This window comes from Musca autumnalis, unplaced genomic scaffold (genome assembly GCF_047663935.1).
Source record: "Musca autumnalis isolate F117 unplaced genomic scaffold, ASM4766393v1 scaffold_5, whole genome shotgun sequence".
Taxonomy (NCBI): domain Eukaryota; kingdom Metazoa; phylum Arthropoda; class Insecta; order Diptera; family Muscidae; genus Musca; species Musca autumnalis.
In genome coordinates this window covers 31,541,158-31,568,075 of record NW_027412088.1, presented here as the reverse complement: position 1 = coordinate 31,568,075, position 26,918 = coordinate 31,541,158, and the positions used below count along the sequence as shown (strand labels likewise).

The window sequence follows — 26,918 nt, the reverse complement described above, 5'->3', positions numbered from 1 at the left end:
GGATCTCCTAATATTTTGTCAAAATTTAGTTTAACTTCTAAAATGGCCCATATCGGTCCTCCCTAAGGGTACCTCCCCCACAAAAGTTCAACATTTGTGTTAATTCCTTATCCACATTTTTGTCGTCAAGTTCAAATGTTGAAAAAGGGCCACAAAATTCTGAAGAGACGCTAAATACATTCTATCTGTCCGTAGATGAATGTTTTAATTCACATAGGCTGAGGGTATACCTCTGTCTGCAAAGCCGACTGACTTGTTTGAAATATATTTGAATTGTTTTTATTTCCAATCAAACAAATATAACCTACAACAGCAGGAGTTTGGTAGTAATTCGAACGAATTTGAATTCGTCTTAGAGAAACAGGCCATAAGTTCTTATGTGAAAATTATATTTTTAATGCCACCAAATTGCTTTATTTTACAAATCCATCCAATAGTAAAAGTATGCATGTAGTAATAGCCCAAAGGCTAATATTTGATATTTTATAAAATATTGTTTAAAATTTTTAATTAATTATTAGCATGAAAACGGCCCAAAAGGGATTTGGGCCGCCCATCGGCCCAAAATTAAAAATTATTTTTTATTCGGCCCAAATTTGGGCCGAAATGCCCAAAACGGCAACACTGGTGTGTACTCACACCAACTGTGTCTGACAGCTGTTTCATTCCTTCAGTTTCATTTATTTCTGGCAATGCTGGCTTATTTCGAGAATGACATTTGCGTTTGTATGTGTACACTTTTTTCTGCACACTGTATTTTGCATTTCGACAGAGTTCAGATAATTTGTTCCCGTTAAAAGAAAAAGTATTAAAAAACAAATGGCAATTTATAAATATCTTAATGAATAAAACCTATCTTGAAAAAGTTTAAATAAATCATTGCAATGATTGCTAATGTGAAAATTTGTCAAACTAAAGAGTATTGTGATTTTAAAGAAGATTCTTTGGCGAGAGAACAGAATTAGAAGAAAATTCATAGTTTAGTTTCTTCATGTGCTTCTTGTCGTCGTGAATTCATTTCATCGAGAAAAAAAATTGTATCTGAAATATACTTATATCCGCAGTTTGACGTGAAGAAGAAAGAAAAAAAGCGAAAAAAATGGTGAAGCAAAAATTATACGTAACCATAAATGAGAAAATGAAGTGTTATCTTGTTAATTGAAGTAAAAATTCAAGAATTTTTTTGTGTTTGTAAAGATTTAGGCACTACGGCGACGACTGGCGATTACACAAAACTGCGCAAGCAGACCCACACACAAACAACTCACACCGCTTGCTAGGAAAAAGGTAAGAAGATGGTCTGTCTTATGATCAAGTTATGTTGATTGTTGTTTTTGCCAGAAACTAACTGGGTTTGTTTAACTTTTTCTAGTTTAATTTATGATGATGGACGTTTTTTGGTGACGACATTGCCATTCGCATTTTGACATTATGCACCACACACTATGTTCCATCCACATGTATAATTGTGTTAAAACATGAGTCGCTCGCCAGCCACCATGAATCATACATTTTCCATACGTTTTACCTCCCACAAATTTGTTCGAGCTCCCTGCCATACGGTTTTTTTAGCTTTGCTGGCGTCGCTGGCCGAGTGCGCTTTCATTGATTGGCAATTATGGTGTAATTATCAATTATTGTTAAATAAACAACAAATCCTTCTGCTCAAGTCCAATTGTTGGACAACTAAAGGCCACTTTGTAAGCAAGAAATGCGGTTCGGGTCTTTATGATTTGTTTGCTTAACCTGTCTGTCGCAACCAACCAACAAACAATTATTGCCATTCATTCATATATTTTGTCTTAGCTGTTTTTTTCATTCTTTCTTTCTTGTTGTCAGGAGATTTATCTTTAAGGTTGCTATATATACATACTCTCACACATATCTCGAAATATTTTCGTAGGTTATATGGTATCTCACTCTCACGGCCTCAGAAGGAATTGTGTTAATTTTTTGTAGACGGGGAAATTTTAGTGTTCTTTTTTATTGTTTTATTTATTTTTATGTTCCTCTCATTGAATCTGATGGATGATGAATGTCAGTTTTACAGTTTGTCCGTTTGTTTTGTTTTATTTTGCGAACAGTTAGTGTATTTGTTAAAGAGATCATGTGAGCAACATTTTTCCGGGTAGATTAATTACGTTCGTCGTACTCTCTTTATCAGAGTTTGAAGCGAAAAAATAGTAATAAAATTTCATTGTAATTACACTGGCGAACAGATTTAAGCCCCATTTAGGCACAAGTGCCGTTTAGGAACACCTGTCGTATTGGATTGAAATTTGTACCATATGTAGTCTTTGGTTCCCTGATTACAACGATATATAGTTTTTAGGGGGAAAGTATGAAAAAGAAATGTTTCACCTTAATGTTGTTGAAGGACATCAATGGGATTAAAATGGTTATAATATGTAGTACAAATTTCAACCCGTTTCGATTGGTGTACCTAAACGACATGTAGATCTTCGTATTTTTATACCGTCCACCAAGGGTACATTAGGTTTGTTTTCCGTTTGTAACGCTTTGAACTAATCATTTGCGACCCTATAAAGTGTACATACTTTTGATCAGGATCAAATTCTGAGTCGATCTGGTGCGGATTTTTCCCCTTACCAAAAATCTAGTAATAAATGAGCGTATTTCGAAACTTTAGAGGTCCATATCAGGATGTTGGACTTCCCCCCAAGAAATTTGTATTGTAATCAGGACGAGAAGATCTAGCTGTGGTAAAAATTTCAGATTTTTTCGGCAGCTGGTAGAATAATCAATTTGTTCCCGATCCAGCCATGTCCGTCCGTTGTAATCACTCTAGTGTCCACAATAATTAAGATAGAGCACTATATTTTTGCACCCGAGTATCTTTTTTCAATAGGCATGCCAAATTCGAAGATTGGCTATATTGGCCCATGTTTTAGTATAGCTTTCATATAACGCTACCTCCGAATTTTCGGTATTTTGAGGATTTTAGCTATAATTTTTGACCGAACTAACTGTAATTTGACATTTGAGGTTCTTAGGGGTCACAACACTTCTCCACCAAAAATTGTTAACATAGGTTCATGTTTTGGTATTGCGGCCAAAGAACGCCAACTCCCGATTTTCGGTAATTTTAGGATTTAAGGTACATTTTTGACAGAACTTCATGCGTTTTGACATTTGAAATTCCCTTCTCCACCAAAAATTATCAACATAGGTCCATGTTTTGTTATATCGCCTATATAACGGTACCTCCTGAATTTGTAGTATTTTTAGTAGTGTTTTTACTATAATTTGTAGCCAAACTAAACTGGCGCCGCATAGCTTACCACATACCGATCTATCGCGTTATATGTGGTCAGCTAGGTCTGCACTCCAAGTTCTTGCAGTTAGGGACTTGAGGACCTTGCTTCTACTTCTTAGCTTGACGCAGATGGCTTTGGTATGAGCGGACGACATGAAGATGCTGTCGAATGGAACCCCTACAATTTTGGGGTAGTTTGTGGTCGGTATTCTGCTACCATCGATCATGATTTTCAACTCTGTTAACATCTCTGCCGTCCGTTCATGTGGTGAACAGAGTGGCCGTAGGTTAATGGCGGATATTTGCATATTCCTAGCGTGGAAAATGTGGTAAGATCAGTCAAATAGGACTGCAGGCTTTTCACAAGTGATATGAGGAAAGGTACCATCGATCTCAGTGCCGCCTGGAGGGCCGGAATACAGGAGATGTAGAGGTTAAATAGTTTCGGAGATATCACCCCACCTGTGGGAACTCCCTATTTCACTACACAGGGCTTGGACTTCTTGTTTCTGAATTCCCCATATAATAATTGGTTATCCAACAGTTTAAAATTGGCCGCAGGGTGTCTGCTCGATGTCCTCAAACCGTAACAAAGGCTTTTGATACGTCAAGCGCCACCATCACTGTTCTATCAACCGGCTTATCCTGGTTGAGTCATGTGCTTCTCACAGAATTCATTCTGTTGATCGGCAACTAGATAGCTATTTCTGACGCTTCGGAGGACTAAGGCCTCTAGGGTCTTTGCTTTAGGCGACAAAAGCGAAATCTGCCTGTTAGATTCACTTTTGCTGGTATCATTGCTTGGCTTCAGTAGCGGGACCACCCTGCCTGCCCAATTTCCTGACGTCGGGAACAGTGAGGCTGGCTAACAACAGACTCCATTCCAGGCTCATCCAGCTGTTTCAGCACAACCATGGAAATTCCATCAGGACCCAATGCTTTGGATGATATATCGTACCTGATAGCATACGCAACATCATTCATTGTAATCCTTCGCAGGAAAACATCTGATGCGTCATAGTACTCTTCTCTTCGCCCTCGTATCATTCCAGGGGTGCTCGACAAATCTTCGATTAAAATAACTTGCACACATCTTCGGATCAATCAGCTTAATGTCGCCAAACGTGACTGAGGTCCTATCTTCTCCCTTTCCAGGGTTCGAGAGTGACTTAACCTTTGCCCACTGGGGTTGGTGCCACGAAGCTCATCACGCACATTTGCTAATTCCGGTAAATTCGATCTCACATCGGGTATTCGACCAGCAGGTTTATGGCGAGCGGCTGCAGCAGTGATCATGTCTCGGAACCTTCTTTCTGCTACCTGAATATCAGAAGGGTTGGGTCGATCTCTGAAACGGTGATTAGCGAAACTAGATCAATTAGCGTTCCAATGATCGATGAAAGGTCGGCGTTCAGAGGTGATGAAATCGGTGGTCTGCTGATGAAGACAATATGGGGGAGATTGTCTGACCCAAGAGAAACGTTGGGTTGCCAGGTTATGTCATTTGTGTCAGACCAGGTGACACATTATTGTTGTTGTAGCAGCATGAAACCTAGGTGGAAGCAAATGTTTGATGCTGGGTTGGCAGCCGCTGGTCGAAACACTATGGTTTCTGGTCAAATCAGTGCAAAAGAACCTGCTGCCTTGGGAAACAGCTGCCGTGCATTGGTGACACGACAATTATGTCTGGTGAACTGTGATACTATCCGTTAATTCTGGAAGGGGCGTCCTCAGTGACCGTGAGAAACGTTTATCTATCAATCTGCTCAGCCAGCACTATAACACTCTGGTCATTGCCGAGGACCGTATGCCACAACTTATGATGAGCGTGAAAGTCACCAAAAAGACCAACCAGCGGGCTAATATGGGTCTGTAACATGGATTACAGCTATTCCAAATGTATGCCTTCGGCAACTCAACCTGGGCAGTTCCATACCTGACTTCTACCCCCTTACATTCCATGTACGAGTCATTAGAACCAGGCTCAAGCGATATAGGTCTGTCTGTATTGAATAGACTGGTGCAATAGGAAAGCTAATCCCCCACCTTCACTTCTGGTGCGATCCTTCCTTAGACGTTGTAACCATCACAACACTGTAAGCTGCAGTTGTTGTTGAGATTAGTTTCCTACCGTCGCGACCATGATATTCTTCCGCCTCATGAAATCCACTATTTCCTCGATATTACCACGGAGCCCTTTGCAATTAAATTGCAAAAAGGATGCATTTTCGGGGATTGGAACAGCAACGGCTGGTATTAAGTTGTGCATCTGCGGCTGCTGTTGGGAGGGGAGTCTTGTATACAGATGTCGTCGACGACGACTCACTGGGGGATGTGTATTAACCTCGCATGGACGGGTCCAGAACAACCCCTGATATGCACCCAATCCCGACATCTATTCCATTTTATCGAAGGTTAAGTGTGGTAGATGCGGATGTTGCAAACTGAGCACATCCATATTGGTCCTGGGTTTCCGGCGTGCCGGCACGGACCAAAAGAATCCAGAGCAGGCATTCCGGGATATGCTGCTACTAACACAGAAAAACGATAAAAAATACTAACATGTCTATACTGAGGTGGCAGCCCCTGGCCGGAACAATCGTTTTGTGTGGTTCCAGGTCAATCTGGTATCGAAGAAACCGGAAAATTTGTGCGCACGATAACTCTTGAAGGGAGAAACCGATTTGGTCCATACTTTGCACATCGTGAAATGTGTACCAGACTTAGATAAGGTTTCAATATTGACTCAATCGGTCCACTCCTTCGGGTACCTCCCACACAAAATTTCGGAAAAGTTCAGTTTAGGACCTGCTCTCGAATCGATTTGATTTTTGTTGTAGCAACTTATATTCACTGCCCCCTCTATATGACAGTACAAGTTCCCTCAGAGGCAAGTCCACACTTCCTGAGAAAATAGCCTGAAAGATGCAAAAAACCCCTATGACACCGTGTGTAGTGGTTGTAAGATAACACTTGAACGGATCTGCCGTTTCGGTCCAAAACGTGGCCTTCGTAATATTTTGTGCAAACTTTGTTTAAATTCGAAGATAAGCCATATCGGTCCACTCCTACAGGTACCTCCCCCACAAACGTTCAAAAATGTTCGGAAAAATTGTGCGTACGATAACTCTTGATGGGAGTGACAGATTTGGTCCATACTTTACACATCCTAATATATCTACCAGGTATAGGTCAGGTTCGAATATGGACTATATTTGTCTACTCCGTCGGATACCTCCCACACACATTTTTGGATAAATTCACTTTAAGACCTGCTCTCGAATCACTTTGATTTTTGTTGAAGCAACTTGCATTCGCTGCCTCAATTACGACAGTAAAAGTTTTTTTTCAAGGGCAAGTCCATACTGCTTGAGAACAAAGCCCGAAAGTTGTAAAAACCCCCTATGGCACCATATGTAGTGACTGGAGAACTCGAACCGAATACTGCGTTCGTCCACACTTTCTCTGAATATTAGATGGAATTCGAAGGTGGAAGGAGTGGACCTTTCGATACCTCCCCCACAAAAGTTCGAAAATATTCGCTAAATATTGTCGAAAATCAGTTTAAAAAAAGCCCTATCTATCGAAATCCCCGCAAATTTTTGCGCTTTAATCCTATCCATATTGTTTTGAAAATAGGGGGATTTTACGTGTTTTTTTTTTTTTTTTTTTTTTTTTTTTTTGAAAAAAGCATTTCGTTCCACACTGGCTGAGGGTATATCTCTGTCGGCAATGTCGACTGATACTTTTTTACTTGTTTTGTACAGTCATAGCCTAAGGGTATTTAGCTGCCGGCAATGGCTCCTAATTCATTTTAATAGTTTTTTAACTCCTCCCTTTAAACAAATTGTAAACTTGTGCACAATTTGTATTTATGGCCGATAACCATCGTTTGTTATTGTCTACTAACCGACTGAAACTGATTGTAACCAATAAACAATTGGAGAAAACCTAGAACTAATGATTATTTAGCAAATTTTAATATTTTGAAAAATACCCGCAACAAAATTTACAACGAAATTATTGTCACCTTAAAAAATTGAAAGAAGTGCTGAGAACTTTGAGTGGAATCCCCTTGCCGCCTATGTCACGAAATTAATAAGAATTAATTAGGTACTTTCGAACAAATCTTTGATAATTTATTAAACAATTAATTCGTGTTGCGGCCAGCCATGATATTGAAAAAAAAAATAGAAACCAAATTTTATAATTATAGAGATTATTTCAATTAACAACGGCGGCTGTGTAGACAGTCGGCCTTTGTTTATGACATTTGCTTATCTAACTCTTTTGACACAATAAAATCAACGATTTCCTTCCTCCATCATATCTTCAAATAGTTCATGTTCGATAATCAGGTACACTTGATATTGAAATTGTGGTTGATTGTAAATAAATGTCGTTAAATAGTTTATAATACACATTTCTTTAGTATTGGCTGGAGATTTTAAAGATCTTTCTTCATATTTGGGCTAGAAGTTAGAATTTTTTGGCAACTCATTGGGAAGTAATTAATCTTAAATCACCAGATCTTTCAGGTCTTGTGATTGAACAATCAGTTTAGGTTAGATTGAAAAGTGGGGAGAACGTTCCCACAAAAATTCAATTTTTCAAGAAAATTATGCACGCGACAGACTGTTCGAGGCAGAAACCGATTTGATCCAAACTTTGCACATCGTCATGTTTCATCCGGACATCGATTAGGTTCGAATATGGGCTATCGATCCAATCTTTCAAGTATCTCACACACAAAATGTCAAAATTTTCCTCAAAAGTGCAGTTTAAAGACAGGTCTCGAACAGGTTATCCTTATCTATTACGATGGTATTTTTTTGCGAGGGCAGCAAGTGTTCCTGAGATAATGGTTTCGAAGCTCTAAAAATTTACGAATTGAGTATTCGATTTTGCCGGAACTTTGCACAGCGCAAAATTGTTTCAATCAATTTTCAAGAAGGTCTATATCGAACAACACTTTCTGATACCTCCCCAAAAATATTCAAAATAAGTAAAAAAGTATCAGTCGGCTTTGCCGACAGAAATATACCCTCAGCTTCTATATATTGAAACAATTTTTTCCCAAAAAACGGAATTTAAACCGAGAAAAAGTTTCATTAGGATTAGAGGTGAAAAGTTTTGCGGAGGAGATACTAAAAGGAATGTATTTACATTGGCCATTAAGGGGATCTCCAGCCACTACATATGGTGCCATAGGGGGTTTTCGCACCCTTCGGGGTGTTTGCTCAAGAAGTATGGACTTGCCCCTGAAAAAACGTTTTCCATCGTAATTGAGGCAGCGAATGCAAGTTGTTTCAACAAAAATCAAAGTGATAGGATATCAGGTCTTAAAGTGAATTTATCCGAAATTTTGTGTGGGAGGTACCGGATGGAGTGGACATATATAGTCCATATTTGAACCTGATCTATATCTAGTAGATATATTAAGATGTGTAAAGTATGGACCAATTCGGCCACTCCCTCCAAGGGTTACCGTATGAACAAATTTTCCTAATATTTTTGAACTTTTGTAGGGGGGGTACCTGAAGAAGTGGACCGATATGGCTTATCTTCAAACGTAAACTATGTTTGGACAAAATATTACTAACGCCAAATTTTGGACCGAATCGGCAGATCCGTTCTAGAGTTATCTTGCGCTCCAACCACCTAACACGGTGTCATAGGGGAATTTTGCAACTTTCATGCTTGTACCGTCGTATGGAGGGCAGTGAATACATGTTGCTAAAACAAAAATCAGAGCGATTCGAGAGATGGCCCCAAACTGAACTTTTCCGAAATTTTGTGAGGGAGGTACCCGAAGGAGTGGGCCGATTGAGTCTATATTGAAACATTATCTAAGTCTGGTACACATTTTACGATGGGCAAAGTATGGATCAAATCGGTCACTCCCTTCAAGAGTTATTGTGCGCACAAATTTTCCGAACATTTTCGAACTTTTGTGGGGGAGGTACCGGAAGGAGTGGACCGATATAGCCCATCTTCGAACTTAAACTAAGTTGGGGCAAAATATTACGAAAGCCAAAATTTAAACCGAATCGGTTCATCCATTCGAGAGTTATCGTGCGCTCCAGCCAGCCAGACAGACAGACGGACGGACATTGCTCAATCGACTCCAAATTGTCTGAAACACATTTCGTCCAAACATACTTGGGGTCTAAAACTATTATTTTGATGAGGCGCATTTTGCCCGTATAAAAGTGTATATACCCCAGCAAAATTAAATGGAAGTGATTCCATGTGAAATCATGATTTCACTGGTTCTTTTGCATGAGTGCGAAAGGAGTCGTGAAAGATCCCATCTTTTTCATCGAATTTTCATGAGTGCAATTGAAGTCGTGAAAGGTCCGATCTTTTTCATCGAATTTTCATGAGTGCAATCGAAGTCATGAAAGATCCGATTTTTTTCATCGAATTTTCATGAGTGCAATTGAAGTCGTGAAAGATCCGATCTTTGTCACAATATTATCATGAGTTCAAATAAATTGATAAGTAACCGCACAATAAATTATCAAATACTCATATACCCGAATAATTGTGTACTTGCAAAAGTAATTGTTAAAATGAAAATAAAAGTCAGATGAAAGTGGTCGATAGTGGCAAAATTTATATATTTTAATTAAAAATACAATGTAAATTGATATAAAACAAAAGAAAAATATATTTTGTGTTTGGAAACCTGTTTCGATTTGTGGATATTAAAAAGAAGTATGAAAAAGACCCGGTCTATAAACCACGAGCTTCCCCAGCCGACCCACACCGATATAGTAAAACATATCGAGCTGCAATTATTGGGTTGGTTGGGCCATGTTAACAGAATGGATAAAGATGCCACCGGCATATGAATACGAGCCATTTGACGTTATGCGACCCGAGGGAACAAAACTCCAATGGAAAGATCACGATATCACAAGCATGGCATGCAAAGTGAGAGAAGCAAAGTAGGAGATCGGTAAAATAAGTATAAAAGAGACCATAACGTGGTAACTATTACAGGATAAGCTTTTTCTTTTGAAATAAAATAACAGAATTCAAATTTATACTAGATTTCCCAAACGATGAGCTTGGTTCAGAGATTGACACATAATTTATCGAATATTGGAAAAACGGAACCCCCAAGTTGAAAGAAGTATCTTGCAGCCATCGGAAGAGATAAATATGATATGGCAGATTAATATAATATATAATTTTGAAAATTACATACAAAATAAAGAAAAATAACATCTGGCGATACAAATCATCTGCGCATTGTATTCTTATTAATTCAACAAATTACATAATTGTATTGCGAATTTCATTTCTGATTGGCAAAAATCCGGATCCAAAGCATTGGTGCAAGAAGCCATGACGATGAACTGGTGCAAGAAGCCATGACAATGAACTGGTGCAAGAAGCCATGACAATGAACTGGTGCAAAATGCCATGACAATGAACTGGTGCAAAATGTCATGACAATGAACTGGTGCAAAATGCCGTGACAATGAACTGGTGCAAAATGCCGTGACAATGAACAGGTGAAATCAGGTGTCACTCCCTTGTAAATTTCATCGGTGATTCACCTAAATTTGCACCTATGACAAGTCACTTGCACCTATGATTCAACTCATGATCTGTCATCGAACATTTTGTTGGGTTTCTAAGCCAATACTTAGAAAAGTAGAGCAAGAGAAGGGATCAGGAAGAAATAATCATTCCCTATAATTCGCTCCACAAACATGGAACAAGTATAGCACTACAACACAAAGTGAATATAAAGATAAATCTAAGCAAATTTAACAATGCAAATATGGCTCCCCAGCCCAACAAAACAAATAAAATTAAAAAACAAAAAAATATATAATAACCCATAATTAAGTAAAAACACAACTCATAAAATCATAAGGAGTTATTCCGCAAGTACTCAAAGCACCTTGCTCTATATTCTCCTGTCAAACCATTAAAGCGTCGAAGCTCTAGCGGCAACTGATTCCATAATCTATCAACCCGAACAACAAAAGATTTTTCACCAGTTCGGGACGAAAATCTGGGGTACAATAATTGAGGGTTACGCAAAGACCTCAATCTTACAAAATCACTACGTAGTGGGATATTTTGTTGTTGTAACAATATTTTATATGTTTGTACATATGTATGTTTTTTCTGTTTAGTCTGGTTCTGGATCTACCTCCAGTTCTAGGAATCTGGCTGCTTCGATGGGGTGTAACCACAGATTTACTTTAGTTAGTTGAGTGAGTTTTGCAGAGCACTTGAACAGGTGCAGTGTATCGTGCGGACCTGTGCCACATGCTGGGCAGATGTTTTGCACAGTGTCGTCGATCCTTGCCCAATTGGAATTAAAACGGCTGCACCATCCCGAGCGTAGTGGAGCCAAAACTACTCTGAATTGTCGTGGCAGCTGACACTGCTCAGCTAGGGGATGTTCTCCGAGAACCGCATTCACACGGTTGTTGTTTATGGCTGCTTGTTGATCTAGGGATTCTCTCTTGTCCTATCCAAAATATAGTGGTGATTAGGATGACTCTCACGGTAACACCCGAGCAAGTACTGCAACGAAAGCAAGCCATTGTGTTGTTGTATTGTAAGAATCATTGTCTCCTCATGTAGATGGTGCACTGTTGCAGTTTTCAGGGCAGCATTCTGACAGGTTTGAATACTATTCCATCGCGTTGCACTTACATTCACAGACCAAACAGAATTACCACAGACGGACCAGTCCGTAAGGCTTCTTTAACTGCACACCAACTGCATGACCTTGTTCCTACATCTCAGCTTGTCGCAGATAGCGATGGCATGCGCGGACGTCATGAACATGCTGTCTAATGTGACCCCTAGAATTTTGGGGATAGTTAGTGCCGGAAGTCTGCTACCACCGATCATGATATTCAACTCTGTTCTCACCTCTGCCGTCGGCCCATGTGGTGAACAGAGTGACCGCATGAAAAAAGGTGGTAAGATTGGTCAAATAGGAGTTCAGCCTTTCATAAATGTTGGAAAGGTACCTGACGGCAAAATAGTACCATCATCCGCATATGTTACGATCTCAATGCCCTCTGGAGGGTGTGAAATACAGGCTAGGTAAAGGTTAAACAGTTCCGGAGATATAACCCACCTTGCGGAACTACCTGTTTCACTTACGGGGCTTGAACTTCTTGTTCCTGAACTGACGACTGATGTTCACACATATAATTGATTATTCAAACTTGGCGTGGAATGCTTGACAGTAGCAAAGGCGTTTGATAAGTCAAGCGTCACCATCACTGTTCTATCACACGGTTTTCGCTGGTTGAGTCCACGTCGAGGACTCGTCGACTAATATGTGTGGAGATGTCGAGGAGAACTGTTGTTGTGCTGTGCTGCTTACGGGACCCATGATGATGATCGGAAAATGGATAGCTATTTCTGTCTGGGGACTACTAAAGCCTCAAGGATCTTTCCTACGGGCCACAAAAGCGAAATCGGTCTTTATGATTCACTTCAGTGGCGGGTCCACCCTGCCCATTTTCCAGACTTCGGGAACGATGTTTGTGTCTAGCGATAGCTTGAGAACTTTAGTGAGATACTCGACCCCAGGCACAACCAGTTTTTTTTCAGTTTTACAATGGAGATGCCATCAGGTCCCAAAGCTTTGGATTATTTAACCTTCATGATGACATTCGCAACACCATCCATTGTACATTGTGGTGGGTCCGTCTCGGCAGGAAGACATCTAATGTCACATAGTGCTCTTCTCTTCGCCCTGTCACTCCCGAGGAGCTCAACAAACTGTCGATTAAAATAACTTGCGCACCTCTTCGGACCAGTCAGCGTAACGTCGCCAAACGTGACTGAAGTCCTATCTTCCTTCTTTCCAGGGTTCAAAAGTGATTTAACCCTTGCCCAATATTCACTTATTTCGGCTCCAATCTTGCAACTCTTCCGATGATTTAACCACTTGTTTTGTTTATGCTCATCGACAAACCTGTTAACTTTCTGTGTCAGCTCCCTAACTATGAGGTAAATGGGTTGGCACGGTAGAGCTCATTACGCTCATTTGCTAATCCCGACGCCACTGCTGGAAATTTTGGTCTCACTTCGGATATTCGATGAGGAGGTATATGGCGAGCGACTCCAGCAGTGATGATGTCTCGGAACGTCATTTCCGCTACCCGAACATAAGAAGGGTTGGGTAGATCAATTAGCATTCCAATGATTGATGAATGGTCGGCGTTCAGAGGCGATGAAATCGGTGGTCTGCTGATGAAGACGATATGGGGAGATGGTCTGACCCAAGAGAAACGTCGGGTTGCTAGGTTATATCATTTGTCAGACCAGGTGACACATTATTGTTGTTGTAGCAGCATGAAACCTAGGTGGAAGCATATGTTTGATGCTGGGTTGGCAACACTATGGTTTCTGCTCAATTCGGTACAAAAGAACCTACTGCCGTGGGATTGAGGTAAACAGCTGCCGTGGGATTGGGGTAACAGCTGCCGTGCATTGGTGACACGACAATTATGTCTGGTGAACTGTGACATTCTCGGTTAATTCTGGTAGGCGTGTGCTTATTGACAGTGCGAAACGTTGAGCTATCAATCTGCTCAGCCAGCACTATACCCCTCTGGTCATTGCCGAGGACCGTATGCCACAACTTATGATGAGCATTAAAGTCACCCAAGACCAACCAGTTATGACCATCCAAAAGCGGGCCAATATGGGTATGTAACATGGAGTACAGCTATTCGAGATGTATGCGTTCGGCAACTCTACCTGGACAGTTACATACCTGACTTCTACCCCCCTTACATTCCATGTACAAGTCATTAGAGCCAGGCTCCAGTGAGATTGGTCTGTCTGTATTGAATAGACTGGTGCAATAGGAAAGCTAATCCCTCACCTTCACTTCTGGTGCGATCCTTCCTCAGACGTTGTAACCATCACAACGCTGTAAGCTGCAGTTGTTGTTGAGATTCTTCCGACTCTCCGACTCATGAAATCCACTATTTCCTCGATTTTACCTTGGAGCCCTTTGCAATTAAATTGCAAAAATGATGCATTTTAGGGGATTGGAACAGCAACGGCTGGTATTAAGTGCTGCGTCTGCGGCTGCTGTTGGGAGGACTGCAGAGGAGTTGTGTATACTGATGTCGACGACTCACTGGGGGCTGTGTACCAACCTCGTATGGTCCAGAACAACCCCTGATATGCACCCAATCCCGGAATCTATTGCATTTTATCGAAGGTTAAGTGTGGTGGATGCGGATGTTGCAAACTGAGCACATCCATATTGGTCCTGGGTTTCCTGCTTGCCGGCACGGACCAAAAGAATCCGGAGCAGGCATTCCGGGATATGCTGCTACTAACACAGAAAAATGATAAAAAAAATACTATCATGTATATACTGAGGTGGCAGCCACTGGCCGGAACAAGCGTCCATCCATGGAGAGAATTATGGGGAGTTGGTCTGACCCAAGAGAAGCGACGGGTTGTCAGGTGACGTCATTTGTCAGATCAGATGACACGATGGTTATGTCTGGCAAACTGTGAAACTCTCCGCTAATCCTTTTGGGGGAGTAATCATTGACCACAAAACGTAGAGCTATTAATCTGCTCAGCCAGCAGTATACCAACAGTTCCACACCTGCCTGCTAACCCCATATTTTCCATGTACGGGTCATTAGAGCCAGTCTCAAGCGAGATAGGTCCATATTGAACAGACTAGTGCAATAGGAATGCTAATCCTCCACATCCACTTCTGCTGCGATCCTTCCTCAGTTACGTTGCTACCATCACAACGCTGTAAGCTGTTGTTGTTATTGAGCTTGGCTTCCTGCACCGCCGCGACCATAATATTCTTTCGACTCATGAAATACACTATTTCCTCGACCTCGGAGTCAATTGCAATTAAATTGCAAAAGGGATGCATTTTCTGGGATCGGAACACATGTTTCTATTAGTATCGTTTTTGTGTGGTCAATTAATTTACTGTCCACATCCATTTCCAATGGACTATGTCTTTCCATTCCATTCTTTATGCTTTAATCCAGTTTAAGGCAACTTCAGAGATCGTGTTGAAATTTTTATAGCGGGTAGTCCTTGTGACCATGACGTGAAAATCAATATTTAGGGTTACTCCATACACCTTTCGCACTATAATTATATCCTCAGCATTTATGCTAACGAGGACTGGCACTACTTGATAATCATCTTAATTTCGATTCAAAATGTTCATGGTGTTCGGACATTAATTAAACGATATCCAAGTTTGATTGATGTTCGATGGAATGCCATCTTGAGTGCTACATATGAGATATCCTTTTTATACCCTCAGCCTTTAGGCAGCGATTGTATATACACTTTCATACGGGCAAAATGTGCCTCATCGAAATAATGGTTTTAGACCCCAAGTATGTTTGGACGAAATGTGTTTCAGACAATTTGGAGTCGATTGAGCAATGTCCATCCGTCTGTCTGGCTGGCTGGAGCGCACGATAACTCTCGAACGGATGATCCGATTCGGTTCAAATGTTGGCTTTCGTAATATTTTGCCCACACTTAGTTTAAGTTCGAAGATGGGCTATATCGGTCAACTCCTTCCGGTACCTCCCACACAAAAGTTCGAAAATGTTCGGAAAATTTGTGCGCACGATAACTCTTGAAGGAAGTAACCGATTTGGTGCATACTTTGCACATCCTGAAATGTGTACCAGGCTTAGATAAGGTTTCAATATGGACTCAATCGGTCCACTCCTTTGGGTACCTCCCACACAAAATTTCGGAAAAGTTCAGTTTAGGGCCATCTCTCGAATCGCTTTGATTTTTGTTTTAGCAACTTGTATTCACTGCCCCCATACGACAGTACAAGTTTCTTTAGGGGCAAGTCCATACTTCCTGAAAAAATAGCATGAAAGTTGCAAAAAACCCCTATGACACCTCGTGAGGTGGTTGGAGCGAAAGATAACTCTAGAACGGATCTGCCGATTCGGTCCAACATTTGGCCTTAGTAATATTTTGTCCAAACATAGTTTAAGTTAGAAGATAAGCCATATCGGTCCACTCCTTCAGGTACCAACCCCACAAAAGTTCAAAAATGTTCGGAAAAATTGTTCGTACGGTAACTCTTGAAGGGAGTGGCCGAATTGGTCAATACTTTACACATCCTAATATATCTACCAGATATAGATCAGGTTCAAATATGGACTATATTTGTCCACTCCATCCGGTACCTCCCACACAAAATTTCGGATAAGTTCACTTGAAGACCTGATATCGAATCACTTTGATTTTTGTTGAAGCAACTTGCATTCGCTGCCTCAATTAAGATGGTAAAAGTTTTTTTAAGGGCAAGTCCATACTTATTGAGCAAACAGCCCGAAGGGTGTAAAAAACCCCTATGGCACCATATGTAGTGGCTGGAGATCCACTTCCATAATGGTCAATGTCGATCCACTCCTTTTAGTATCTCCTCCGCAAAATTTTTGATTTTTAATCCTAATCGACATTTTTGTCGGTTCAAACGCCCAAAATTTATAAAACCCCGTAAATAATTTTTTTTGGGAAAAAATTGTTTCAATATACACAGGCTGAGGGTATATCTCTGTCGGCAAAGCCGACTGATACTTTTTTACTTGTTTTTAGTAATCCCTCCCAAGTAGTATTCTTCCAATATAATAAGCATTATGGTATTGATGACCGGGTCTGTCAGTGGCCGAGACTGTCAGCCCACTGTTTAGGATACTCATCGCTCAAGCGCTTAAATGTACGCTGGAAATTTCCATAACATCTTTTATCACCTACGAAAATTATTTTTAAAATTGGGGATCTTCTGTTCATAGGACATTTAGCCATATGCTGAGGATATTTAGCTGTCGCAAAAACTGACTGATTCCTTTTTACTTGCTTTTCTACAAAAATGGTGATTTATTACAACCTCCAACAAGGTTGGTGTATTTGATTATATACATATATATGTGTAAAATTTCCCAACATACCTAACAAAAGTCCACCTCCTGTATTGTTTATTCAATTTAAGTGGATTTTTTATAACCCACCTTTTAAATTATCCAAAATATTCTACAAATTGCTGGTCGCTCGCTCTGTCACCAAGCAAAGGTGATGAGTGGTCGTAGTCGTCACTAATCGCAAATGTCTCGCACAAAAATGACTGATCATTATTTGGTGATCTGAGGCGCGCTATATGATACCTCTGGGCTTGGTATCTTTAATTACGTACATTATTTGGATATAAACACACACCCAAATACATACATACATATCTACATAGATATGGTTGTTGAAATTTGAGTGATATCTGTCATTATTTTTGTGCATATGTCAGCTTGGACTGCTGTAAATTGTCAAGTTTTTCGTTGTTTTATTTGGTTTTTATGAAAGATATGTTTGTATGAATATACGATTTCTTTGCACAGTAAAATAAACATATTCACGGCGAAATATTAGGGTAAATAGATAACACATTCTTAATATTTAAATAAAATTTCGAAATAATAAAAATAATTCCCTGCATTAAAAATGTGCTACTATAGCGTTTACCGTTGTTGGTGTAAAGTGTGTCAGTAATAAGACCTTGGGAGTCCGGGCGTTCGAAACTCAAGCAGGAAATCAGAAAGTTATACATCCATCATCCCACTCAAAACAGCCTAAAGAGTGGTTTTAAACAAAATCCTTTGCACACTTCATAGTATGGCAGCGAGGGTAACGTATTCCTTAGCCCCCAAATGCTTTCATGATTTCAGAAATTAAAAATTCTTCAATTCTAAAGTGTAGAAATTCTCACATTATTATTCTCAACATGGTATTCTATCATGATTCTCAATCAATAATTTGAAATCTATTTTTTTGTTTGTTTATTTGTGAAGAAGTTTTGTTGAATATACATATTGCATTTTTATTATTATTATCTGTCTATGCAAAATTTATTTCTTTTTTTTTTTGTAAGAACTTCAAGAATTGTTTACATTCACACCAACATATCTAAGAGCTTTAAACGCTTTGAGGTGATTTCCAATCAATATTTAGAGTACTCGTTGCACAAAACAAAAAAAAAAAAACAATTGTGGTCATTCTTTTTTATTCCATCATGCATGCCGTGCAGTGACTGACAACAGCTGTTGACGACACCTTTATTTTTAGCTTGACACACTCCACAGAATTTGTTATTGATTAGATGTGCATGTAGGTATGTAGGTTTCTTTTTTTCTATGTTCAAAGTTATCTCCAGCCCGAAGCCACCATGCAAATTTTAGATATGTGTGGCCGAAAAAAAGGCTAACAAAGAAAGAACGTTTCGAATATGGAACAAAGAACGAATTTTATTTGTGGTAGGTGGGTGTAACCTTTCACTAAATACCATAGATAAATGTTATTGAAACCATTTTAAAGAAATATTGTATGATCTTTTTAGAGATTTAAGCATGCAATGTTGAATCATTATCAATTATTAACCAAAACTTTTCGTTCCATATTGTGTCATTGGAAAATCTTTTTATTCGAAATATTCAAAATATTCCCACGTACATCACTGAAGGGACAATGGGAGACTTCTCTCATATTGATGATGATCAATCAATTATATGGAAAATATTTTATATAAAATGCACGACTTGAAAAATATTTCATAAAAAATCTACGCACTGAATAAATATTTTATATCAAAATCCACGCCTTAAAACATATTCCATAAAAAATCTACGCACTAAACACATATTTTATAAAAAATGTACCACTTTAATATTTTATATAAAAATCCACGCCTTAAAAAATATTTCATAAAAAAATCTACGCACTAAACAAATATTTTATAAAAATTTACCACTTAAAAATATTTTATATAAAAATCCACGCCTTGAAAAACTATTTAATAAAATTTTAAGACTTGAAAAACTATTTTATAAAAAATGTATGACTTGAAAAAATATTTTATAAAAAATCCAAGCCTTCTAAAAATATTTATAAAAAATTTATGACTTGGAAAACGCACTGAAAAAATATTTTATGAAGAATCCACGCCTTAAATAAGATTTCATAAAAAATCTGCGCACTGAAAACATTTTTATAAAAAATTTATGAGTAAAGAAAAATTTTACAAAAAATTTACTCCTTGAAAAAATATTTTATAAAAAATCCACACCTTAAAAATATTTCATAAAAAATCTACGCACTGAAAAAATATTTTATAAAAAATTTTATAAAAAATCCACGCATTGAAAAACTATTTTATAAAAAATTTACGGCCAAAAATATATTTTATAAAAAATCTACACCTTAAAAATATTTTATAAAAAATTTATAGCTTGAAAATAATATTTAATAAAAAATTCATGACTTGAAAAAATGTATTATAAAAAATTTACAACTTGCAAAAATATTTTATAAAAAATTTACAACTTGCAAAAAATTTTAAAAAAAAATTACGACTTCAAAAATTTGTTATAAAAAATCTACGCCTTGAAAGAATATTTTATAAAAAATGTACGACTTGAAAAATATTCTATAAAAATCATGCCGACTATTGGGTAATGGTGCCGACTACTGGTAAAAAAACAGTATTTCACTAAAATTGTAATTTTTGCATGTTGAACAGAAATAATCAACAAAATTGTTTATATAATCTAAAACTACACAAAATAACGAATCATAACAACTTAAATTCAATTTGATTGGACTTTTAGACTCGGAATTACACACGGCTAAAGATACGAGAATCCTTAAAGTGCCGACTACTGGTGCACTTACCCTACGCAATGAAAAAATATTTTATAAAGAATCCACGCCTGAAATAAAATTTCATAAAAAATCTACGCAATGAAAAAAAAAAAAAATTATAAAAAATTGAACTTGGGAAAAATATTTTATAAAAAATTTATGACATGAAAAAATGTTTTATAAAAAAATCAATCCTTGAAAAAATGTTTTATAAAAAGGAACATTCCTAGTTCGATCGACTTCAAATTTTCACCATAGATAGATCTCGATGCCCTGATTATGAAAATATAAAATTTTGCCAGCGGTCATATCCGGTTATCCGATTATTTGAACCGAAATTACGGTAAAAAAATTTTGGGTACGCGGGCAAAAGTTTCTTTAAAATTTTAAGTTTTCTTCTATGGACAGGTGCAAATTTCGGCTACGCGGACAAAAATTTTTTAAAAAATGTAAGTTTTCTTAAGTATGACGGCCTTCGGCCGAGAATTTAAGACTTTCTCCTATGGACGGGTTCAAATTTAAGCTACGCGGACAACAGTTTCTTTAAAATTGTACGTTTTTTTCCTTAAAGTTTTAATAATTACCAGAATTTTTAAGCAAAAAATATAATAAAAATACACTTTTTTCTCTAACTCCCAAACCGGGTTTAGCATCTTAACAGAAAATAAATCATTAACAATGTAATATTTTAAGCTTTCTTTTGATACGCATATCGGTCCATAAAACCCGGTTATATATCCGGTTTTTACCCGTAATTTCGGTTCAAATAATCGGATAACCGGTTACGACCGCCGCACAGTGGTTCAAAATCGTTGTTTCCTAGTCAAAATTCTGTAACTTTTGAACGGATAGAGATATTTTCACCATTTTTGTTAGACAGATAACACAGTCAGCTTTCCGGTGAATTATAAGCGGTCAAATTCGGTCTGGTAGTTGCAGAGCAATTCAATGTCAAATTTAAACTTTTGAATTTTTGTACTATTTTTCATCAAAATATCAGTGCTTTTGTGTTTTTATATCTTCTTATATATTAAGGATGGCCAAACGCCAATAAATAAACTATAAAAACGCCAAAAAAAAATTAAAAAAAATTTTCAAAAAAAAAGTAAAAAAAAAAATTTTCACAAATTTTTCACATAAGAAAATACAAAAAATTTAAATTTTTTCAAAAATTAAAATAAAATGCTCCTTGGGTGCTCATAAAACTTATATAACTCATATGAAAACTCATATACTCCAAAAACATTTAATTTGTGTAAAAAAGCTGTAATTCATATGGGAATTTGTATTGAAAAAAAAGGGCATCGAGATCTATCTATGAAAAAAATTTCAGATTTATCCGACAGTTATAGCTAAACTAGGAATAAGCCTTTATAAAAAATTTATAAGAATTCCACGCCTTAAAAAATATTTTTAAAAAATTACGACTTAAAAAAATTTTTTATACAAAATCTACGCCTTGAAAGATTATATATAGAAAATGTACAACTTACAAAAAAAAAAATATTTTATAAAAAATTACGACGACTTCAAAAAAATATTTTAAATCTACGTCTTAAAAAATATTTCATAAAATTTCTACGCACTGAAAAAAATATTTAATTAAGAATCCACGCCTTAAATAAGATTTCATAAAAAATCTACGCACTAAAAAAATTTTATAAAAAAGTGATCTTGGAAAAAATATTTTATATTTTATAAAAATCCAAGCTTTGAAAAAAATCGATGAGATGTAGTTTCAGATCTGTCATACTCAAATGATTACTAGATAATGTATAGTACCATAACAGCATTACTGAACCTGAACTGAGCATATCCCGGAAATGTCTGCTCCGTTACATTCGCATCCATCACATTCAAATGTCGGTGACATACAATAGATGCAGGGAGCAGGTGCATTTTAGGGGTTGTTCTGGACTTGTCAATGAGAGAGGGACTACGACATGGACTATGTTGATGCATGCTGCGTGACCACAGACTCCAGTGAGTCGTCATCATCAGAATACACGACTCGCCCGCAGTTCCCCCAACAACAGTCGCACACATATCACTTAATACCAGCCGTTGCTGTTCCAATCCCTGAAAATGCTTCCTTTTTGCAGTTTAATTGCAAGGGTAAAATCGAGAATATTGTGGATTTCAAGAATCGGAATAATAAAAAAGTCGCGGCGCGCAGGAAACCAAGCTCAACAACAACTGCAGCCTTAAGAAATTATAGTGTGAATAAAGTCCTCGAAATACATCCCCCATCTATTGCAGCTGAGGAGCGTCAGCTGCCACGACAAACTAGAGTAGTTTTGGCTCAACTTCGCTCGGGATATTGCAGTCGCCTAAATTCTTATTGGGCGGAAATCGACCGCGCCGTGCAAGACATCTACCCAGTATGTGGCATGGGCCCGCAAGACACAAAACACCTGTTCAACTGCCCAGCCAACCCTACTCATCTAACTTCAGTGGATCTGTGGTTACATCCCATCGAAACAGCCACTTTCCTGGAACTGGAGATAGAACCAGAGCCAGATTGAACAAAGAACGAACATACAAACATAATAACAAACACTGTTACAACAACAACAACTGCATCTTACAGCGTTGTGGTGGTTACAACGTATTGGGCTTGCCTATTCCAACAGTCTATTCAGTACAGACATATCTAGCTTGAGCCTGGCACTAATGACCCGTACATGGAATGTATGTGGGGGTAGCAGTCAGGTGTTGAACTGCCGAGATGGAGTTGCTTAACGTATACATTCCGCGACAAATAGTTGTACTTCAGGTCATAGGCCCAACATAAGCAAGCTTTTGGAAGATCATAACCGTCTGGTCTTGGGGGACTATAATGCTCATCATGGATTGTGGCATTTGGCCCTGGAAAATGGTCAGAGGGATATAGTGCTGGCTAAGAAGATTGATAGCTCTAAGTTTTGCCGGTCGTGCCAACTCCAGTGACCCCTGATGAGTCAGGGAGCTGAAACTGGAAGTTAAGAAGTGGCTAACTCATCTTAAGAGTTGCAACATTGGAGCCGGAATAAGTGAATTGTGGGCAACGGTTAAGTCTTTCTCAAACCCTGGAAAAAAGGAAGATAGGACCTCAGTCAGTCACGTTTGGCGACGTTACGCTGACTGATCCGAAGAGTTGCGCAAGTTATTTCAATCGACCGTTTCTCGAGCACCCCGTGAGTGAAAGGGCAAACAGAAGAGTACTACGACGCATTAGATCTCTTACTGCCGATAATGAACCATCACAATTTATAATGGATGGTGTTGTGATTGTTATAAAGAACTCTAAAAGCTTTGGGCCTTGATGTAATCTTCATGGTAATGGTGAAACAGCTGGATGTGCCGAGAGTCGAGTAAACCTGTACCTCCCGAAGTCTGGAAAATAGGCAGGGTGATCCCGCTACTGAAGCCACGCAGTAAGGAAGCCAGCAAAGGTGAATCGTACAGACCGATTTCGCTTTTGTAGTAGAGACCATTGAGGCTTTAGTTATCCCCAGCGTCAGAAATAGCTATCTAGTTGCCGATTATAAGCACACGACAACAGCGCTCACGCCATCTCCACACATCAATCGAGACTCAACCAGAACAAGATGATGCTTGACCAATCAAATTGATTTGATCCTGTCAAACACTCCACGCTGTTGGAGGACATCAAGCAGACTACCCTTCGGCCAAGTTTGAAACGTTGGATAATCAAGTATATGTGCGGACGCCATTCGTACGTGTGATTCAGAAATAAGAAGTCCAAGCTCCCAAAAGTGAAACAGAGAGTTCCCTAAGGTGGGGTGATATCTCCGGAACTTTTTAACCTATATCTTTCCTGTATTCCTTAACCTCCAGATGGAATTGAGACCCCGTTATGTATGCGTTGATGGTACGATCTAGGCGTCAGATACTTTCCCTGATGTCATTTGTGAAAGGCTAAAATTCTATTTTACTCATCTTACCACCTTTTTTCAAGCGAGGAATATGCTAATATTCGCAAGCCACTAAACCAACGGCCACTCTGTTCACCACATGTATTGCAGAGGTCAGAAGAGCGTTAAATGTCCTGGTCGATGGTGGCAGAATTCCTACCACTAGCTATCCCAAAATTTTATCTGCGAAAATATGAGATGTAGGAACGAAGCCCTCAAGTCCCTAACCGGCAGCACTTGTTTTGCAGATAAAGACACCTTATTGAGCACATAAAACGCGATAGGTCGGCCTGTGTAAGCTATGTGGCGCCTGTGTGGTCTGCAAATATAAGTGCAACGCGATGGAAAAATATGTAAGAATGCCGTCCTGAGAACTGAAACATGGCTAATCCTTATGTCTTCAGTGAACAATCTGCATGAGGAGGCAAAGATTCTTTCAGTACAGCAACACAATGACATGCTTTCGTTGTAGTACTTGCTCGGGGGTTACTGTGAGAGCCACCCTAAACACAATATGGTGGATAGGACCCCCCACCCAGGCATGTCAGGAGGAATCTTCATGATGTAGAAAGAGAGGTCCAACGTTATATGAGAGAACTCCTAGATCAGGTCAAAATAGGATTCACACGGACAGATCTATTGTGAATGTGGTCTTCGGAGAACATCCCCCATCTATTGCAACTGAGAAGAGTCAGCTGCGATGACAAACCAGTGTAGTCTTGGCTCAACTACGCTTCGGTATGGTGCAGTCGTTTTAATTCCAATAGGGCAAGGATCGATGACACCGTCCAAAACATCTGTCCAGCATGCGCCACAGGCCCGCACGGACACCCTGCTTCTTTTCAGCTGCCCTGCCAAACTTACTCAAATAACTTCAGTAGATTTGTGGTTACATCCCATCCAAGGCGGCCGCATTCTTAGAACTGGGGATACCCCAGAGCAAGATTAAGTGGAGGAACGAAAATACTAATATATCAAATACTGCTACAACAACAACTACTACCATAAATTACATCACATTGTTTGGAAGCGCCGCAGAAACCACAGGGAGGGCGGGCCTTTCTCAAAAGTTAAATAATTATTATGAGCGTGGACGCCAGTCATACTTGGGATCTAGGTGCAAAAAATCCTCTACCTTTCCAGTTTAGGGAATTTGTAGTCGATATATGTAGTTATGACAGTCTTTCCTTGAGGTACCTTCCTCATAAAAATTAATTGAATCCGCAAAAGCTTAAAAATTTGGGAAAAGATGCAATCTGAGACCATTTTCATACGGGCAAAATGTGCCTCATCGAAATAATAATTTGAGACCCCAAGAATGTTTGGAAGAAATGTGTTTCAGACAAATTGGAGTCGATTGAGCAATGTCCGTCCGTCTGTCTGGCTGGCTGGTGCGCACGATAACTCTCGAACGGATGAACCGATTCGGTTCAATTTTTGGCTTTCGTAATATTTTGCCCAAACTTAGTTTAAGTTCGAAGATGAGCTATATCGGTCCACTCCTTCCGGTACCTTTCACACAAAAGTTCGAAAATGTTCGGAAAATTTGGTCCATACTTTGCAAATCGTGAAATTTGTACCTGACTTAGATAAGGTTTTAATATGGACTCAATCGGTCCACTCCTTCGGGTACCTCCCACACAAAATTTTGGATAAGTTCAGTTTAGGACCTGCTCTCGAATCGCTTCGATTTTTGTTGAAACAACTTGTATTCACTTTCCCCTATACGACGGTACCAGTTTCATCAGTGGCAAGTCCATACTTCCTGAGAAAATGGCCGGAAAGGCGCAAAAAGCCCCTATGGCACCGTGTGAGGTGGTTGGAGCGCAAGATAACTCTAGAACGGATCTGCCGATTCGGTCCAAATTTTGCCCTTAGTAATATTTTGTCCAAACATAGTTTAAGTTCGAAGATAAGCCATATCGGTCCACTCCTTCCGGTACCTCCCCCACAAAAGTTCAAAAATATTCGGAAAAATTGTTCGTACGGTAACTCTTGAAGGGAGTGGCCGAATTGGTCCATACATTACACATCCTAATATATCTACCAGATATAAATCAGGTTTGAATATGGACTATATTTGTCCATTCCTTCGGGTACCTCTCACACAAAATTTCGGATAAGTTCACTTGAAGACCTGATATTGAATCACTTTGATTTTTGTTGAAGCAACTTGCATTCGCTGCCTCAATTACGATGGTAAAAGTTTTTTTCAGGGGCAAGTCCATACTTCTTGAGCCAACAGCCCGAAGGGTGTAAAAACCCCCTGTGGCACCATATGTTGCGGCTGGAGATCCACTTCAATAACGGTCAATGTCGATCCATTCCATTTATCTCCTCCGCAAAACTTTTGATCTTTAATCCTAATCAACATTTCTGTCTGTTCAAACGCCCAAACATTTTAAACCCCCCTAAATACATACGTATTTTGGGAAAAAATTGTTTCAATATACACAGGCTGAGGGTATATCTCTGTCGGCAAAGCCGACTGATACTTTTTTACTTGTTTTTTCAGTTATAGGTTAAGGGTACTTTGGCTCTCAACAAAATCCACTGCCACATTTTTACTTGCTTACTAATTTATGAACCTGCTCAACTGTCGTCTTTTCTATTTTAAAGTAAGTTCTTCACACCTAATGGGGGTTACCGAGTGAAGTGGTTGGTGTTCTGGTCGTCGCACATCCTATCTCTAGTTATTACTTTATTTATAGGTTAGGGTTTTTTGTTGGATCACAAAAGAAATCTTTCATTTAGAAGTTTCTTTGTTTTCAGCCTAAAAGTATGCTTTAAATTTGCCATTGCACCCACTATTATTTGCTTATTATTTCTTTGTTCTCTAATAGTGATGGATGGACATGATGTGACATTTTCATTCATTTGTTGTCAACATTTTCTTAAGAAAAAAAGAAATCTCTTCAATTTCTATTTTCTTTCCCTTCGTTTACAGATTTTTGGTCATCAAATGTTAATTTAAATGTCACATCTCTCATATGACCCTTAATATTTACACA

The 26,918-nt window shown here is 38.7% G+C and overlaps 1 protein-coding gene across 1 annotated transcript in view; it reads left to right on the top strand.

Moving 5' to 3' along the window:
- The first annotated feature begins 679 nt into the window (after positions 1-679).
- The window catches only part of anne (polyamine-transporting ATPase anne boleyn), a 91,562-nt gene continuing 65,323 nt past the window's right edge, over positions 680-26,918 (top strand). The window contains exon 1 of the mRNA XM_073992828.1: positions 680-1,287. The gene's annotated coding sequence lies outside the window, so the exon portion shown is untranslated. The remainder of the gene's footprint in view (positions 1,288-26,918) is intronic.